The sequence below is a fragment of the Ranitomeya imitator genome, chromosome 6, assembly GCF_032444005.1.
Source record: "Ranitomeya imitator isolate aRanImi1 chromosome 6, aRanImi1.pri, whole genome shotgun sequence".
NCBI classification, from domain to species: domain Eukaryota; kingdom Metazoa; phylum Chordata; class Amphibia; order Anura; family Dendrobatidae; genus Ranitomeya; species Ranitomeya imitator.
The window spans coordinates 80917439-80938301 of record NC_091287.1 but is presented as its reverse complement, the minus strand read 5'-3'; the positions used below and the strand labels follow the sequence as shown (position 1 = coordinate 80938301).

General features: G+C 45.3%; 1 protein-coding gene across 5 annotated transcripts in view; it reads left to right on the top strand.

Annotated features, from left to right (window-relative positions):
* Window positions 1–20863, top strand: part of LOC138641969 (ATP-dependent translocase ABCB1-like) — a 434165-nt gene that overhangs the window by 18280 nt on the left and 395022 nt on the right. The window lies entirely within an intron of this gene.

Genomic DNA, 20863 nt, shown 5'->3' with positions numbered 1-20863 from the left:
GAACGCACCAAGAAAGGTGATATAGATGCGTTCGCAGTCCGGGGTCCACCGTTCAGGTGAAAACCTGCTGCTAGTAAATACAGACTATATGGCGGTACACTAAATTATATACACGTGGGTTCAACCTCACCCAGCGTGAAGGGAGCAATCCTGCTGCTTCACAGGATCGCGGCACCGCACCTAAAGTGCGAGCGAGTAGTCAGCGTACTTAACCCCAACTGGGATTGAAGTCCGATTAGACCCTCGCTGGCACTACACCACAACTGGGTGTGTAAGGAAGCTAAGTATAAATAAATGCACAGGAGTGCGAGCAATGCCGCACTGACGGATGCCACCAACCACACTGGCTTGGGTATGGAAAGCGCAAGGCAAGCGCACGGAGCTGTACAGGCGGACACAGCAAGAGGATGCTGTAATGTGTGTTTCGTGCTGTTGGATAAGTCGGGCGCTAGATTAGCAAACATACACCTTCCGCGAACAGACATTCAATAGGGAGGGTTATTTAAAGAGCGACTTTCACTCACAACACACACACATATTTACAAGACAATACTAGCGCATGGCCGTGCGGTCATGCGCAGTTTATATAGTTGCAGCACAGGAAGTGGCTACAGCACTTTTGCCCTTCCAAGACCTGCCAAGAGGACCAATGGAATGTGCTGCAGAGCCTGAGCACATGACCCTCGATCTCCAACGGGAGATCTTACCCTGGGCATGCTCAGTACGTGCAGACAAGGACTTAGTCCCAGAGAAGTCCGCTCGCTGCTGACTAGCACTGACTTTAATGGCAGAGACTGGAGAAGCAGCAGCAACTCTTCGCACAGAGTCAGACTGAGCGAGACGCTGGGATCGACGTCCCTGCTGAGCAGACTCCACTGCGGCTGGAGGAGAATGGGAGACCGCAGCGGAGACGGATCGAGATTCCCCCTGTGCAGCAGAGAAAACTCGACTCCTAACATTACCCCCCCTCCTAGGGCCCCCCCCTCCTTGGGCCTCGCTACGTTCGAAGGCAGCAATGAGCTGCGGAGCCCGAATGTGCTCAACAGGCTCCCAGGACCTGTCCTCGGGGCCATAACCCTTCCAGTCTACCAAATAAAATTTTTTACCACGCACCACCTTGCACCCCAAAATAGCGTTCACCTCATAATCGTCCGTAGACGAACCCGATGTCCCAGCAGATGACTCGGAAAACCGGGACATATACACGGGTTTCAAGAGGGACACATGAAAGGTGTCGGTGATACCCAGGCGTGGCGGAAGGGCCAAACGATAGACCACAGGATTAACCTGCTCGAGGACCTTGAATGGGCCCAAGTAGCGAGGAGCAAATTTAGTGGACTCAACTCGCAGCCTGATGTTACAGGCGGAGAGCCACACCAAGTCGCCAGGAGCAAAGGTCCGAGCGGGGCGCCGATGAGCATCGGCGGAGGACCTCATTCTCTCCTTAGAGGCCCGAATGGCATCCTGAGTGCGGTCCCAAATATCCCGTGCCTCCACAGCCCAGTCTGCCACCCTGGAGTCGGCGGAAGACACGGGCATAGGCACAGGTACCCGTGGATGCTGACCATAGTTGAGGAGGAATGGGGTTTGTCCAGTGGAGTCGGCTACGGCGTTGTTCAGTGCAAACTCTGCCCATGATAGCAAGGATGCCCAGTCATCCTGCCTGGCTGAAACAAAATGTCGCAGGTATGTGACCAAGGTCTGGTTGGCCCTCTCTACCAACCCATTCGTCTCGGGATGATAAGCGGAAGAGAGATTCATCTCAATACTGAGAAGACGACAGAGCTCTCTCCAGAACCGAGACGCAAACTGGGGACCCCGGTCACTGACAATTTTGTCTGGCATACCATGCAGGCGGAAGATATGTCTAATGAACAACGCTGCCAAGGCCCGTGCAGAAGGTAACCGCGGCAGCGGCACCAAATGCACCATTTTTGAGAAATGATCGGTGATGACCCAAATGATGGTACAGCCACGAGACTTGGGCAAACCCACAACAAAGTCCATCCCGACCATCTTCCAGGGCCTATCTGCCACCGGCAAGGGATAGAGCAAACCAGCTGGCCTTTGACGCGGAGATTTATTTTTGGCGCAGGAGACACACGCCAGAACATAATTCCTGACATCCCGGACCATATGCGGCCACCAGTACGTCCTCGCCAGTAGCTCAGATGTCCTCTTTGTCCCAAAGTGTCCACCCACCCTGGACGAATGAGCCCAAGAGAGAACCTCCGGTCGCAAATTAATGGGCACAAAAGTCTTGCCCGGAGGCACAGACTCTAGCGAAACCGGCGCCACGGTTCTCAGACTCTCGGAAGGGACAATAAGCCGAGGCTCCTCTTCCTCCTCCTCAGTTGACATAAGGGAGCGCGAGAGAGCGTCAGCACGGATATTCTTCTCCCCGGCAAGAAAATGAAGGGAAAAGTGGAACCGGGAGAAGAACAGGGACCATCTGGCCTGGCGAGAATTTAGCCGCTGGGCTGTCTGCAAATAGACCAAATTTTTGTGGTCCGTGTAAACTTGGAAGGGAAACCGCGCACCTTCCAGAAGGTGTCTCCACTCCGAAAAGGCCAACTTCATTGCTAGCAACTCCCTGTCCCCGATGGAGTAGTTCCTCTCCGCTGGCGTGAAGGTCTTGGAGAAGAAGAAGCATGGATGCTTCCGACCTTGAGCATCCTTTTGGTAGAGGACTGCTCCAGCACCAACGGACGAGGCATCCACCTCCAGTAGGAATGGCTTATCCACATCGGGACGATGTAAGATGGGAGCGCTATCAAAGTGGGACTTAATAGAAGTGAAGGCCTTGGAGACCTCTTCCGACCACAATTTGGGATTCGCTCCCTTCTTGGTGAGGGCTACCAAGGGAGCTACCAGAGTTGAGAAGTGGGGAATGAACTGGCGGTAATAGTTTATGAACCCCATAAAGCGCTGCACCGCTTTAAGAGAATGGGGCTCTTGCCAGTCCATCACAGCCTGTAGTTTGGCAGGATCCATAGCCAATCCCTGGGCGGAGATGATATAGCCCAGGAAAGGTAAGGACTCCTGCTCAAACACACACTTCTCCAACTTTGCATAAAGAGAGTTTGCCCGTAGGAGGTCGAAGACTCTGCCAACATCTCTCCGGTGGGAGTCAATATCTGGAGAAAAGATGAGAATATCATCCAGATAGACTACAACCGAGGTGGAAAGCATATCCCGGAAGATGTCGTTGACAAAGTCTTGGAAAACGGCAGGTGCATTACAGAGCCCGAAGGGCATCACCAGATACTCATAGTGCCCATCTCTGGTGTTAAATGCCGTTTTCCACTCGTCCCCCTCACGGATGCGAATCAGGTTATAAGCACCCCGCAGATCTAGTTTAGTAAACACTCTAGCTCCCCGAAGCCTATCGAAAAGCTCAGATATCAACGGCAAAGGGTACTTGTTCTTAACTGTGATAGCATTAAGACCCCTGTAGTCTATGCATGGACGTAGTTCTCCATTCTTCTTCTGCACGAAAAAGAACCCTGCCCCAGCAGGTGACACTGACTTCCTGATGAACCCTCTTGCCAGATTCTCTTGTATGTACTGAGACATTGCCTCCGTTTCCGGGAGAGATAATGGATAGACTCGACCCCGGGGAGGCTCAGCACCAGGCAAGAGATCAATAGGACAGTCATAGGGGCGATGGGGCGGAAGAGTCTCCGCTGCCTTTTTGGAGAATACATAGTAACATAGTAACATAGTTAGTAAGGCCGAAAAAAGACATTTGTCCATCCAGTTCAGCCTATATTCCATCATAATAAATACCCAGATCTACGTCCTTCTACAGAACCTAATAATTGTATGATACAATATTGTTCTGCTCCAGGAAGACATCCAGGCCTCTCTTGAACCCCTCGACTGAGTTCGCCATCACCACCTCCTCAGGCAAGCAATTCCAGATTCTCACTGCCCTAACAGTAAAGAATCCTCTTCTATGTTGGTGGAAAAACCTTCTCTCCTCCAGACGCAAAGAATGCCCCCTTGTGCCCGTCACCTTCCTTGGTATAAACAGATCCTCAGCGAGATATTTGTATTGTCCCCTTATATACTTATACATGGTTATTAGATCGCCCCTCAGTCGTCTTTTTTCTAGACTAAATAATCCTAATTTCGCTAATCTATCTGGGTATTGTAGTTCTCCCATCCCCTTTATTAATTTTGTTGCCCTCCTTTGTACTCTCTCTAGTTCCATTATATCCTTCCTGAGCACCGGTGCCCAAAACTGGACACAGTACTCCATGTGCGGTCTAACTAGGGATTTGTACAGAGGCAGTATAATGCTCTCATCATGTGTATCCAGACCTCTTTTAATGCACCCCATGATCCTGTTTGCCTTGGCAGCTGCTGCCTGGCACTGGCTGCTCCAGGTAAGTTTATCATTAACTAGGATCCCCAAGTCCTTCTCCCTGTCAGATTTACCCAGTGGTTTCCCGTTCAGTGTGTAATGGTGATATTGATTCCCTCTTCCCATGTGTATAACCTTACATTTATCATTGTTAAACCTCATCTGCCACCTTTCAGCCCAAGTTTCCAACTTATCCAGATCCATCTGTAGCAGAATACTATCTTCTCTTGTATTAACTGCTTTACATAGTTTTGTATCATCTGCAAATATCGATATTTTACTGTGTAAACCTTCTACCAGATCATTAATGAATATGTTGAAGAGAACAGGTCCCAATACTGACCCCTGCGGTACCCCACTGGTCACAGCGACCCAGTTAGAGACTATACCATTTATAACCACCCTCTGCTTTCTATCACTAAGCCAGTTACTAACCCATTTACACACATTTTCCCCCAGACCAAGCATTCTCATTTTGTGTACCAACCTCTTGTGCGGCACGGTATCAAACGCTTTGGAAAAATCGAGATATACCACGTCCAATGACTCACCGTGGTCCAGTCTATAGCTTACCTCTTCATAAAAACTGATTAGATTGGTTTGACAGGAGCGATTTCTCATAAACCCATGCTGATATGGAGTTAAACAGTTATTCTCATTGAGATAATCCAGAATAACATCCCTCAGAAACCCTTCAAATATTTTACCAACAATAGAGGTTAGACTTACTGGCCTATAATTTCCAGGTTCACTTTTAGAGCCCTTTTTGAATATTGGCACCACATTTGCTATGCGCCAATCCTGCGGAACAGACCCTGTCTCTATAGAGTCCCTAAAAAAAAGAAATAATGGTTTATCTATTACATTACTTAGTTCTCTTAGTACTCGTGGGTGTATGCCATCCGGACCCGGAGATTTATCTATTTTAATCTTATTTAGCCGGTTTCGCACCTCTTCTTGGGTTAGATTGGTGACCCTTAATATAGGGTTTTCATTGTTTCTTGGGATTTCACCTAGCATTTCATTTTCCACCGTGAATACCGTGGAGAAGAAGGTGTTTAATATGTTAGCTTTTTCCTCGTCATCTACAACCATTCTTTCCTCACTATTTTTTAAGGGGCCTACATTTTCAGTTTTTATTCTTTTACTATTGATATAGTTGAAGAACAGTTTGGGATTAGTTTTACTCTCCTTAGCAATGTGCTTCTCTGTTTCCTTTTTGGCAGCTTTAATTAGTTTTTTAGATAAAGTATTTTTCTCCCTATAGTTTTTTAGAGCTTCAATGGTGCCATCCTGCTTTAATAGTGCAAATGCTTTCTTTTTACTGTTAATTGCCTGTCTTACTTCTTTGTTTAGCCACATTGGGTTTTTCCTATTTCTAGTCCTTTTATTCCCACAAGGTATAAACCGCTTACACTGCCTATTTAGGATGTTCTTAAACATTTCCCATTTATTATCTGTATTCTCATTTCTGAGGATATTGTCCCAGTCTACCAGATTAAGGGCATCTCTAAGCTGTTCAAACTTTGCCTTCCTAAAGTTCAATGTTTTTGTGACTCCCTGACAAGTCCCCCTAGTGAAAGACAGGTGAAACTGCACAATATTGTGGTCGCTATTTCCTAAATGCCCAACCACCTGCAGATTTGTTATTCTGTCAGGTCTATTAGATAGTATTAGGTCTAAAAGTGCTGCTCCTCTGGTTGGATTCTGCACCAATTGTGAAAGATAATTTTTCTTGGTTATTAGCAGAAACCTGTTGCCTTTATGGGTTTCACAGGTTTCTGTTTCCCAGTTAATATCCGGGTAGTTAAAGTCCCCCATAACCAGGACCTCATTATGGGTTGCAGCTTCATCTATCTGCTTTAGAAGTAGACTTTCCATGCTTTCTGTTATATTTGGGGGTTTGTAACAGACCCCAATCAGAATTTTGTTACCATTTTTCCCTCCATGAATTTCAACCCATATGGACTCGACATCCTCATTCCCTTCGCTAATATCCTCCCTTAAAGTGGACTTTAGACAAGACTTTACATAGAGACAAACCCCTCCTCCTCTCCGATTTTTACGATCCTTTCTAAACAGACTGTAACCCTGTAAGTTAACTGCCCAGTCATAGCTTTCATCTAACCATGTCTCGGTTATTCCCACTATGTCAAAGTTACCTGTAGATATTTCTGCTTCTAGTTCTTCCATCTTGTTTGTCAGGCTTCTGGCGTTTGCGAGCATGCAGTTTAGAGGATTTTGTTTTGTTCCAATCTCCTCACTGTGGATTGTTTTAGAAATGTTCTTACCTCCCTTCTGAGTATGTTTTCTGCATATACGTCTGCATAAGACCAATATTGCTTGGGGAGAGAGGAGAGATCTGCGGGTACCTCTGTAGTAGTAACCTGAACGCACTCTCGATGACACCTGTTCCCACAAGATTCACCCCATCCCAGAATTCTGCCTGAGGACCACTCGATGTGAGGAGAGTGGTACCGTAACCAAGGTATCCCCAAGAGAACCTCATCAATTCCCTCAGGAATGACGAGTAGAGATATAATCTCCTGATGAGATGGTGACATGGACAGAGTAAAAGGGATAGTTTGATGTGTAATCTGTGTGGGCAGTGTCGACCCATTCACCACTCGTACCGTTACTGGTTGAGATAGCATGACCAGAGGAATTGCGTGACGTTGGGCGAAGGCTGAAGACATAAAATTGCCCTCCGCCCCAGAATCCACGCAGAGTTCCACCGAGTGAGAGGATGAGCCCAATGTTATTGTCCCCTTAAAGGACAATTTGGAGGCAAACGTTGCCGTGTCTAGTGCACCTCCACCAACTACCACTAGATGCTGACGTTTCCTCGACCGCTGGAGACATCTGGAGGCAAGATGTCCAGACTGTTGGCAAAGATGACAAATCTGGAGTGCACGAGCGGTCCGGGACTTAGATCCTGCTCGAGACTCTACCACAGGCTCATGGGGCTCAGGAGCCTGGTCTGGAGATTCCAAAGGTTTGGCGAAGGTGGGAGCCAGCCGAAACCTCTGCCTACACTGGGCTCGCTCTAACCTCCGCTCGTGAAAACGGAGATAAATACGAGTGGATAGAGTAATTAATTCCTCCAGTGTGGCGGGAATCTCCCTAGTGGCCAGGGCGTCCTTAACGTGGTCAGCCAGCCCCCTCCAAAATATAGGAATGAGGGCTTTATCCGACCACTCCAGCTCAGATGCTAAGGTGCGGAAGTGGACGGCAAAATGACTGACCAAGGACGAGCCCTGAGTCAATGCCAACAATTGGAGCGCCGTATCATGGGTGACACGAGGTCCTAAAAAGACCTGTTTCAGAGTGCTCAGAAACAACGGAGCACTCTGCACCACATGATCGCTACGCTCCCATAGCGGCGTAGCCCACTGCAACGCTCTGTCCGACAGAAGAGACACTATAAATCCCACCTTAGCCCGCTCTTTAGGGAAACGAGAGGCCAGAAGCTCGAGATGGATAGAGCACTGACTCACGAAACCCCTACAAGACTTACTGTCACCAGAGAATTTCTCTGGAAGCGGGAGGCGAGTTAGAGTCGGGACAGGAGCGGCAGTGGACAAGGTGGCTGCAGCAACACTAGCAGCCTGAACAGCGACAGCAGTGACATCCACAGCTGAAGCTGAACGCTCAAGAGCCGCCAACCTTCCCTCCAGCTGCTGGATGTACCGCTGTGAACGCTGATCGTCCATCATTTACTAGCCAGACCCTGGCGCTAGTATTCTGTTAGGACTGGCGGAACGCACCAAGAAAGGTGATATAGATGCGTTTGCAGTCCGGGGTCCACCGTGCAGGTGAAAACCTGCTGCTAGTAAATACAGACTATATGGCGGTACACTAAATTATATACATGTGGGTTCAACCTCACCCAGCGTGAAGGGAGCAATCCTGCTGCTTCACAGGATCGCGGCACCGCACCTAAAGCGCGAGCGAGTAGTCAGCGTACTTAACCCCAACTGGGATTGAAGTCCGATTAGACCCTCGCTGGCACTACACCACAACTGGGTGTGTAAGGAAACTAAGTATAAATAAATGCACAGGAGTGCGAGCAATGCCGCACTGACGGACGCCACCAACCACACTGGCTTGGGTATGGAAAGCGCAAAGCAAGCGCACGGTGCCGTACAGGCGGACACAGCAAGAGGACGCTGTAATGTGTGTTTCGTGCTGTTGGATAAGTCGGGCGCTAGAATAGCAAACATACACCTTCCGCGAACAGACATTCAATAGGGAGGATTATTTAAAGAGCGACTTTCACTCACAACACACACACATATTTACAAGACAATACTAGCGCATGGCCGTGCGGTCATGCGCAGTTTATATAGTTGCAGCACAGGAAGTGGCTACAGCACTTTTGCCCTTCCAAGACCTGCCAAGAGGACCAATGGAATGTGCTGCAGAGCCTGAGCACATGACCCTCGATCTCCAACGGGAGATCTTACCCTGGGCATGCTCAGTACGTGCAGACAAGGACTTAGTCCCAGAGAAGTCCGCTCGCTGCTGACCAGCACTGACTTTAATGGCAGAGACTGGAGAAGCAGCAGCAACTCTTCGCACAAAGTCAGACTGAGCGAGACGCTGGGATCGACGTCCCTGCTGAGCAGACTCCACTGCGGCTGGAGGAGAATGGGAGACCGCAGCGGAGACGGATCGAGATTCCCCCTGTGCAGCAGAGGAAACTCGACTCCTAACAGTAATAGCACAAACACAGCCCCTATATACCATAAGAGCTCCCACATAGCCTCACCATGATCAGTATGAGACCCACATAGCCTTCCCATGATCAGTATGATCCCACATAGCCTCCCCATGATGAGTATGAGACCCACATTGCCTCCCCATGATGAGTATGAGACCCACATAGCCTCCCCATGAGCAATATGAGACCCACATAGCCTATCCATGATCAGCATAAGACCCACATAGCCTCCCAATGATCAGTATGAGACTCACATAGCTTCCCCATGATCAGCATGAGACCCCCATAGTCTACCGATGATCAGCATGAGACCCACATAGCCTCAACATGTCCAGCATGAGATGTACATAGTCTCCTCTTGTACAGCATGAGAACCTCCTTACCTGCTCTTGCCCGCATGAGCATAGCCACGCAATAGCCTCTCCATATCCAGCATGAGACCCTCATCGCCTTCCCATGATCAGCATGAGACCCATATAGCCTTCTCATGATCAGCATGAGATGACATAACCTTCCCATGATCAGCATGAGATGACATAACCTTCCCATGATCAGCATGAGACCCACATAGCCTCCCCAAGATCAGCATGAGACCCACATAGCCTTCTCATGATCAGCATGAGACAACATAACCTTCCCATGATCAGTATGAGACCCACATAGCCTCCCAATGATCAGCATGAGACCCATATAGCCTCCTCATGTCAAGCATGAGACACACATAGTCTCCTCTTGCCCAGCATGAGAACCCCATAGCCTCCCCTTGTTCAGCCAAACATCCGATACACATGAAATGAAACCCCACCACATGCTCCCATTCCCCTGGCGATCTCCCTCTGCTCTCACTGATGCACTCGCTTCCTGCATTGCACAGCTGACCTGATTAAATGACGTAATCACGTCAGCTGTCTCACACGCTGATTGGTAGCAGAAGGCATCCTCCTTCATTTCATCGCTGCCTGTATCCAGAGGATGCAGATAGTGGTGACAATGGGTGGTGGCGTACAGGCTGGGGAGGATATGATGAGTCCCATGGGCCACTGTTTTCAGCCCCTCGGCTGTCTCGGTCTGCGGGCCAAATGGAAACAGCCAGAGAGCCGGATGTGGCAGCGGGCTGCACTTTGCCCAGGTCTGCCCTAAGGGATTTAAAATAAATGTTTTAAAAAATATTAAACAATTTGAAAAAAAATTGGGTCAAGCCGTTTTCCTCTTTAAAAACCAAACTATTATAAGACAAGTATATTTAGCATTACCGAATCTGTAAAAGTCTGATCTATCAAAATATTAAATTATTAAATCCATACGGTAAACACCGTAAAGTGGAAAAAAAATGAAAATACAGAATTGCATTTTGTCAATGTCTGTGCCTTTGCAAAGAATGCAATAAAAAAATAATCAAACATTTTATATTTAACCCCTTTACCCCCAAGGGTGGTTTGCACGTTAATGACCGGGCCAATTTTTACAATTCTGACCACTGTCCCTTTGTGAGGTTATAACTCTGGAACGCTTCAACGGATCCCAGTAATTCTGACATTGTTTTCTCGTGACATATTGTACTTCATGACAATGGTAAAAATTCTTTGATAGTACCTGCATTTATTTGTGAAAAAAATGGAAATTTGGAGTTATAAGGGTTAAAAGTTGACCAGCAATTTCTCATTTCTACAACACCATTTTATTTTAGGGACCACATCTCATTTGAAGTCATTTTGAGGGGTCTATATGATAGAAAATACCCAAGTGTGACACCATTCTAAAAACTACACCCCTCAAGTTGCTTAAAACCATATTCAAGAAGTTTATTAACCCTTCTGGTGCTTCACAGGAATTTTTTGAATGTTTAAATAAAAATGAACATTTAACTTTTTTTCACAAAAAATTTAATTCAGCTCCAATTTGTTTAATTTTACCAAGGGTAACAGGAGAAAATAGACCCCAAACATTGTTGTACAATTTGTCCTGAGCACGACAATACCCCACATGTGGGGGTAAACCACTGTTTGGGCGCATGGCAGAGCTCGGAAGCGAAGGAGCGCCATTTGACTTTTCAATGCAAAATTGACTGGAATTGAGATGGGACGCCATGTTTCGTTTGGAGAGCCCCTGATGTGCCTAAACATTGAAACCCCCCACAAGTGACACCATTTTGGAAAGTAGACCCCTTAAGGAACTTATCTAGATGTGTGGTGAGCACTTTGACCCACCAAGTGCTTCACAGAAGTTTATAATGTAGAACCGTAAAAATAAAAAATCATATTTTTTCACAAAAATTAACTTTCCGCCCCCAATTTTTTATTTTCCCAAGGGTAAGAGAAGAAATTGGACCCCAAAAGTTGTACAATTTGTCCTGAGTACGCTGATACCCCATATGTGGGGGTAAACCACTGTTTGGGCGGATGGGGAAGCTCGGAAGGGAAGGAGCGCCGTTTGACTTTTCAATGCAAAATTGACAGGAATTGAGATGGGACGCCATGTTGCGTTTGGAGAGCCACTGATGTGCCTAAACATTGGAACCCCACCACAAGTGACACCATTTTGGAAAGTAGACCCCCTAAGGAACTTATCTAGATGTGTGGTGAGCACTTTGACCCACCAAGTGCTTCACAGAAGTTTATAATGCAGAGCCGTAAAAATAAAACAAAAATTTTTTCCCACAAAAATTATTTTTTAGCCCCCAGTTTTGTATTTTCCCGAGGGTAACAGGAGAAATTGGACCCCAAAATTTGTTGTCCAATTTGTTCTGAGTGCGCTGATACCCCATATGTGGGGGGGAACCACTGTTTGGGCGCATGGGAGGGCTCGGAAGGGAAGGAGCTCCATTTGGAATGCAGGCTTAGATGGAATGGTCTGCAGGTGTCACATTGCATTTGCAGAGCCCCTAATGTACCGAAACAGTAGAAACCCCCCACAAGTGACACCATTTTGGAAACTAGACCCCCTAAGGAACTCATCTAGATGTGTTGTGAGAGCTTTGAACCCCCAAGTGTTTCACTACAGTTTGTAAAGCAGAGCCGTGAAAATTGAAAAAAAAAATCTTTCCCCCAAAAATTATTTTTTAACCGCCAGTTTTGTATTTTCCCGAGGGTAAGAGGAGAAATTTGACCCCAAAAGTTGTTGTCCAATTTGTCCTGAGTACGCTGATACCCCATATGTTGGGGGAACCACCGTTTGGGCGCATGGGAGGGCTCGGAAGGGAAGGAGTGCCATTTGGAATGCAGACTTAGATGGAATGGTCTGCAGGCGTCACATTGCATTTGCAGAACCCCTAATGTACCTAAACAGTAGAAACCCCCCACAAGTGACCCCATATTGGAAACTAGACCCCCAAGGAACTTATCTAGATGTGTTGTGAGAACTTTGAACCCCCAAGTGTTTCACTACAGTTTATAACGCAGAGCCGTGAAAATAAAACATCTTTTTTTTCCCCACAAAAATTATTTTTTAGCCCCCAGTTTTGTATTTTCCCAAGGGTAACATGAGAAATTGGACCCCAAAAGTTGTTGTCCTATTTGTCCTGAGTACGCTGATACCCCATATGTTGGGGTAAACCCCTGTTTGGGCACACGGGAGAGCTCGGAAGGGAAGGAGCACTGTTTTACTTTTTCAACGCAGAATTGGCTGGAATTGAGATCGGACGCCATGTCGCGTTTGGAGAGCCCCTGATGTGCCTAAACAGTGGAAACCCCCCAATTATAACTGAAACCCTAATCCAAACACACCCCTAACCCTAATCCCAACAGTAACCCTAACCACACCTCTAACCCTGACACACACCTAACCCTAATCCCAACCCTATTCCCAACTGTAAATGTAATCTAAACCCTAACCGTAACTTTAGCCCCAACCCTAACTGTAGCCTTAACCCTAGCCCCAACCCTAACTTTAGCCCCAACCCAAACTGTAGCCCTAACCCTAGCCCTAACCATAGCCCTAACCCTAACTTTAGCCCCAACCCTAACTGTAGCCTTAACCCTAGCCCTAACCATAGCCCTAACCCTAGCCCTAACCCTAACCCTAGCCCTAACCCTAGCCCTAACCCTAGCCCTAACCCTAGCCCTAACCCTAGCCCTAACCCTAGCCGTAGCCCAAACCCTAACCCTAGCCCTAACCCTAGCCCTAATGGAAAAATGGAAATAAATACATTTTCTAATTTTTCCCTAACTAAGGGGGTGATGAAGGGGGGTTTGATTTACTTTTATAGCGGGTTTTTTAGCGGATTTTTATGATTGGCAGCCGTCACACACTGAAAGACGCTTTTTATTGCAAAAAATATTTTTTGCGTTACCACATTTTGAGAGCTATAATTTTTCCATATTTTGGTTCACAGAGTCATGTGAGGTCTTGTTTTTTGCGGGATGAGTTGACGTTTTTATTGGTAACATTTTCGGGCACGTTACATTTTTTGATCGCTTTTTATTCCAATTTTTGCGAGGCAGAATGACCAAAAACCAGCTATTCATGAATTTCTTTTGGGGGAGGCGTTTATACCGTTCCGTGTTTGGTAAAATTGATAAAGCAGTTTTATTCTTTGGGTCAGTACGATTACAGCGACACCTCATTTATATCATTTTTTTATGTTTTGGCGCTTTTATACGATAAAAACTATTTTATAGAAAAAATAATTATTTTTGCATCGCTTTATTCTCAGGACTATAACTTTTTTTTTTTTTGCTGATGATGCTGTATGGTGGCTCGTTTTTTGCGGGACAAGATGACGCTTTCAGCGGTATCATGGTTATTTATATCTGTCTTTTTGATTGCGTGTTATTCCACTTTTTGTTCGGCGGTATGATAATAAAGCGTTGTTTTTTGCCTCGTTTTTTTTTTTTTTCTTACGGTGTTTACTGAAGGGGTTAACTAGTGGGCCAGTTTTATAGGTCGGGCCGTTACGGACACGGTGATACTAAATATGTGTACTTTTATTGTTTTTTTTTTAATTTAGATAAAGAAATGTATTTAGGGGAATAATATATATATATTTTTTCATTATTTAGGAATATTTTTTTTTATACATTTTGAAATTTTTTTTTAACTTTTTTACATTGTCCCAGGGGGGGACATCACAGATCAGTGATCTGACAGTGTGCACAGCACTCTGTCAGATCACTGATCTGACATGCAGCGCTGCAGCCTTCACAGTGCCTGCTCTGAGCAGGCTCTGTGAAGCCACCTCCCTCCCTGCAGGACCCGGATCCGCGGCCATCTTGGATCCGGATCTGGAGGAAGCAGGGAGGGAGGTGAGACCCTCGCAGCAACGCGATCACATCGCGTTGCTGCGGGGGGCTCAGGGAAGCCCGCAGGGAGCCCCCTCCCTGCGGGAGGCTTCCCTATACCGCCGGCACATTGCGATCATTTTTGATCGCGGTGTGCCAGGGGTTAATGTGCCGGGGGCGGTCCGTGACCGCTCCTTGCACATAGTGATGGATGTCAGCTGCGATAAACAGCTGACACCCGTCTGCGATCGGCGGCGCTCCCCCCGTGAGCGCCGCCGATCGCGCTGGACGTACTATCCCGTCCGTGGTCATGGGGGCCCACCCCACCTCGACGGGATAGTACGTCCCATGTCAGAAAGGGGTTAAACAAAAATGGTACCAATCAAAACATTTTGCTCACAAAGAGCTTAGTAGATGAAAAAAGAAAAAAGTTACGGGTCTCAGGACATGGAGCAATAATTAACCAAATATTTATTTTTATATATTTATTTTTACAAATCTGTGAATTAGTTTCACCACTATAATAATTAGATCTGTTTAAGAGTTTGTACACACATTGTTTTTTTGGCATGTTTTTTTCAGATTTGAATCTTCAAAGTGTTTTTCAAATCTGCAGCATGTCAATTCTTTCAGTGTTTTTTGCAGCATTTCTCATTCATTCAAACCAATAGCAAAAAAAACTACGGTAAATTAAAAACAGATCAAAAACACATGCAACAACAAACCAAAATGTGACAAAAACATGCAAATTTAAAAAACTTGCTGAAAATATTTGACCTGAAGAATCATGTTTCTACATCCTTTTTGTCACTCAAGGATCGCCGCAAAAACAAAACTCCTAGAGCATGACAGAATTACAGTTTTTTGCTCACAATTTTACCCCTTAACGACCGCCGATACGCCTTTTAACGGCGGCAGTTAAGGATACTTAAACCACTGCGCCGTTAATTAACGGCGCGGTGGAAAAGTGTATAGCGCCCCCCAGAGTCGGATTTTCTCTGGGATCTCGGTTGGCCAGGGGTAGTTTTTACCGACCCCGAGTTGCGATCGCCGGTAATTAACCATTTACCGACGGTCGTAAAAAAAAAGAAAAGCGATTTGCCACATCAGAGGACAGAGAAATGGGATCCCCGATCGCCCCTCGAGACTCACCCATCTCCCCCGGTGCTCCTCGTGGTTCCCCATGGGCGTCATCTTCTTCCGGCAAAAAAATGGTGGGCGCATGCACAGTGCGTCCGCCGGCCAGCACCGGGAAGATCTTTGGGGTCTCGGCTACCATGGGTAGCCGAGACCCCAAAAGAACATGATCGGGGTCGATTTTTTTTTTGCGGTCGCCAGTAAACGGTTATTTAACCGCGACCGCAAAAAAATGCCGTGTGTTATTCTCTGTCCTCGGAAGTGATCGCACATCAGAGGACAGAGAAATAGGGGGATCGGGGACCCTGTTATACTTACCGCTGTCCCTGGGTCCTCCTGCTTTTTCTTCTGGCCGCCGGCATCTTCCTCCGGGAAGAAAATGACGGCCGGCAGAGGAAGATTCTTCCTCTTGTTTTATTTTGGTCACTGTGAGATCCTATCACAGTGATCAAAATAAAAAACTAGTAAATAACCTCCCCCCCCTTTATCACCCCCTTAGTAAAGAAAAAATAATAAAATAAAAAATATATGTATTTCCATTTTCCAATTAGGGTTAGGGCTAGGGTTAGGATTAGGACTAGGGTTAGGGTTAGGGTTGGGGCTAAAGTTAGGGTTAGGATTAGGGCTAGGGATAGGGTTAGCGTTGGGGCTAAAGTTAGGGTTAGAGTTGGGATTAGGGTTGGGATTAGGGTTTGGATTAGGGTTAGGGTTGGCATTAGGTTTATGCTTGGGATTAGGGTTAGGTTAAGGATTAGGGTTATGGTTAGGGTTGGGATTAGGGGTGTATTGGGATTAGGCTTAGGTTTGAGGTTAGGGTTGAGATTAGGATTAGGGGTGTGTTGGATTTAGGGTTTTGATTAGGGTTATGGTTAGGGTTGGGATTAGGGTTAGGGGTGTTTTGGGGTTAGGGTTTTGATTAGGGTAATGGATTGGGCTGGGATTAGGGTTAGGGGTTTGCTGGGGTTAGGGTTGGAGTTAGAATTGGCCGGGTTTCAACTGTTTAGGTACATCAGGGGGTTTCCAAATGAGACAGCCAACTTTGCGCTCAAAAAGTCAAATGGTGCTCTCTCCCTTCTGAGCTTTGCCGTGCGCCCAAACAGTGGTTTATCCCCCATATCAGGCATCAGCGTACTAAGTACTAGTTGGGCAACAACTTTTGGGGTCCAGTTTCTCCTGTTACCCTTGCAAAAATAAAAAAAATTGGGGGCAAAAAAATCATTTTTGTGGAAAAAAAATGATTTTTTATTTTCACGGCTCTGCGTCAAACTTCTGTGAAGCACTTGGGCGTTCAAAATACTCACCACACATCTAGATAAGCTCCTTGGGGGGTCTAGTTTCCAAAATGGGGTCACTTGTAGGGGGTTTCTACTTTTTAGGTACATCAGGGGCTCTGCAAACGCAACATAACGCCCGCAGTCCATTCTATGAAAGTCTGCATTCCAAAACGGCGCTCCTTCCCTTCCGAGCTCTGACGTGTGCCCAAATAGTGGTTCCCCCCACACATGGGCTAACAGTGTACTCAGGATAAATTGCCCAATAAATTTTGGGGTCCAATTTCTCCTGTTACCCTTGTGAAAGTAAAAATTTGGGGGTGAAAAATCATTTTTGTGGAAAAAATATGATTTTTTATTTTCATGGCTCTACATTATAAACTTCTATGAAGCAGTTGGGGGTTCATAGTGCTCACAACACATCTAGATAAGCTCTTTGGGGGGTCTAGTTTCCAAAATGGGGTCACTTGTGGGGGGTTTCTACTGTTTAGGTACATCAGGGGCTCTGCAAATGCAACATGACGCCCGCAGACCATTCCATCAAAGTCTGCATTTTAAAACGTTACTACTTCCCTTCCGAGCCCCGATGTGTGCCCAAACAGTGGTCCCCCCACACATGGGGTATCAGTGTACTCAGGACAAATTGGACAACAACTTTTGGGGTCCAATTTCTCCTGTTACCCTTGGGAAAATAAAAAATTAGGGGCTAAAAAAATCATTTTTGTGGAAAAATTTTTATTTTTTATTTTCACGACTCTGCATTATAAACTTCTGTGAAGCACTTGGGCGTTTAAAGCACTCACCACACATCTAGATAAGTTCCTTGGGGATCTAGTTTCCAAAATGGGGTCACTTGTGGGGGTTTCTACTGTTTAGGTACATCAGGGGCTCTGTAAATGCAACATAAGTTCCGCAGACCATTCTAAGACCGGCGTCACACACAGCGTATGAAAATACGGTCCGTATATTACGGCCGTAATACGCTGAAAAGTCCCGAAAATAGTGGTCTGTAGCTCCTCCGTAGGCAAGGTGTTTCAGCGTTTTTTGCGCATGGCATCCTCCGTATATAATCCGTATGTCATCCGTACTGCGTGTTTTTATCGCAGGCTTGCAAAACCGACAAGGGATCCATGTGTTAAAAAAAAAAAAACATATATACTGTCTATATATCTATATATATATATATATATATGTCAGTAGACACATATATGTATATATATTAATATTTCATCCAGCGCGATATAGCAGAAAGCCGGTAATTCAATTACCGGCTTTTGCTTTCTCCTTTCTAAACCCGACATGATATGAGACCTGGTTTACATACAGTAAACTATCTCATATCCCCATTTATTTTGCATATTCCACACTACTAATGTTAGTAGTGTTTCAAGAAAAGCACATCCAGCCCATGAATGGCAGCGCTTCCCAGGACTCACATTCAAAGATGATATTTCATATTTTTTTATTTCATAACTTAAAATAGAAGAGATACAACGCGTTTCGGATACAGTATATATCCTTCTTCAGGTATCATAAAAACACCGTACAAATCCTACTAGTATACAATTCAATTGAATTTTATACTAGTAGGATTTGTACGGTGTTTTTGTAAGGTGACCTTACAATAGCAAGGTGGCATTAACCCTTCATTACCCCATATCCCACCGCTACACGGGAATGGGAAGAGAGTGGCCAAGTGCCAGAATAGGCGCATCTTCCAGATGTGCCTTTTCTGGGGTGGCTGGGGGCAGGTGTTTTTAGCCAGGGGGGGCCAATAACCATGGACCCTCTCCAGGCTATTAATATCTGCCCTCAGTCACTGGCTTTACTACTCTGGTGGAGAAAATTGCACGGGAGCCCACGCCAATTTTTTCCGCCATTTAACCCTTTAATTTAGTAGATAGAACGGCCAAATTTGCATATACACACTACTAACATTAGTAGTGTGGAATATGCAAAAAAAAGGGGGAGAAGACATGGTTTACTGTATGTAAACCATGTCTCAAATCATGTCGGGTTTAGGAAGGGGAGAGCAAAAGCCGGTAATTGAAATACCGGCTTTAAAGCTGAAATATTTATATATATATATATATATATATATATATATATATGTGTCTCACTGACATATATATATATATACCTATTCTATGTGTACACATTTATTCTACCTATTCTACTGGAAGCTGTCAGTGTGATTTTACTGTACACCGCACTGAATTGCCGGCTTTTCTCGCTAACACCGCTGCGTATTTCTCGCAAATCACACTGCTGGTCCGTGTGTGATCCGTATTTTTGGGGCTTCCATAGACTTTCATTGATGTTTTATTTGCGCAATATGGTGACAAACGCAGCATGCTGCGATTTTCTACAGCCGTAGAAAGCCGTATAATACTGATCAGTTTAATACGGCAGATAGGAGCAGGGGCATAGAGAATAACTGTGCCGTATGTTTTGCGAGTTTTACGGATGTAGTTTCTGCGCTCTTACGTCCGTAAAACTCGCAAGTGTGACGCCGGCCTAACAAAGTCTGCTTTCCAAAACGGCACTCCTTCCCTTCCGAACTCTGCCATGTGCCCAAACGGTGGTCCCCCCCTACATATGGGGTATCAGCGTACTCAGGATAAATTGCCAAATAAATTTTGAGGTCCAATTTTTCATGTTACCCTTGAGAAAATAAAAAATTGCGAGCTAAAAATTATTTTTGAGGAAAAAAAAGGATTGTTTATTTTCACGGCTCTTATAAATTTCTGAGAAGCACTTGGTGGTTCAAAGTGCTCACCACACATCTAGGTAAGTTCCATAATGAGTCTAGTTTCCAAAATGGGGTCATTTGTGGGGGGTTTCCACTGTTTAGGCACATCAGGGGCTCTCCAAACGCGACATGGCGTCCGATCTCAATTCCAGCCAATTCTGCAGTGAAAAAGTCAAACGGAACTCCTTCTCTTCCAAGCTCTGCCATGTGCCCAAACTGTGGTTTACCCCCACTTATGGGGTATCGCCGTACTCAGGACAAATTGCACAACAACTTTGTAGAAAAAATGGGATTTTTTATTTTCACGGCTGTATGTTATAAATTCTGTGAAGCACCTGGGGTTTCAAAGTGCTCACCACACATCTAGATAAGTTCCTTAAGGGGTCTAATTTCGAAAATGGTGTCACTTGTGGGCTGTTTCCATGTTTAGGCACATCAGGGGCTCTCCAAACGCGACATGGCTTCAGATCTCAATTCCAGCCAATTCTGCATTGAAAAAGTCAAACGGCGCTCCTTCTCTTCCAAGCTCTGTCGTGCGCCTAAGCAGTGGTTTACCCCCACATATGGGGTATTGGCGTATCCAGGAGAAATTGCACAACAAATTTTGTGGTTCATTTTCTCTTTTTACACTTGTGAAAATAAAAAAAATTGGTTCTGAATTAAAGTGTTTGCAAAAAATGTTCATTTTTTCCTTCCACATTGTTTCAATTCCTGTGAAGCACGTAAAGGGTTAATAAACTTGTTGAATGTGGTTTTGAGCACCTTGAGGGGTGTAATTTTTAGAATGGTGTCAAGTTTGGTATTTCCTGTCATGTACACCCCTCAAAGTGAGTTTAAATGTGAGATGGTCCCTAAAAAAATGGTTTTGTAAATTTTGTTGTAAGAATGAGAAATCGCTGGTCAACTTTTAACCCTTATAACTTCCTAACAAAAAAAAAAGTTTCCAAAATTGTGCTGATGTAATGTAGACATATGAGAAATGTTATTTATTAACTATTTTGTGTGACATATCTCACTGATTTAAGGGCATAAAAATTTCCATTTTTTTCTTAAATAATTGCAAGCAATATCAAAGAAATTTTACCACTAACATGAAGTACAATATGTCATGAAAAAACAATCTCAGAATCAGTGGGATCCGTTAAAGCGTTCCAGAGTTATAACCTCATAAAGGGACAGTGGTCAGAATTGTAAAAATTGGCCCGGTCACTAAGGGGTTAACAGCACTTAAAATGTTTTGTTATGTTTTCCATTATATTATATGGCAAAATGAATGTTGTTATGCAGAACTACAATTTGTCTTGCAAAAAAACACAGTCCCATATGGCTAAGTAGATGAAAGGAAAGGGAAAAACGAAAAGTGCTAAAATTAAAGTTGGCTGCGGCAAGAAGGGG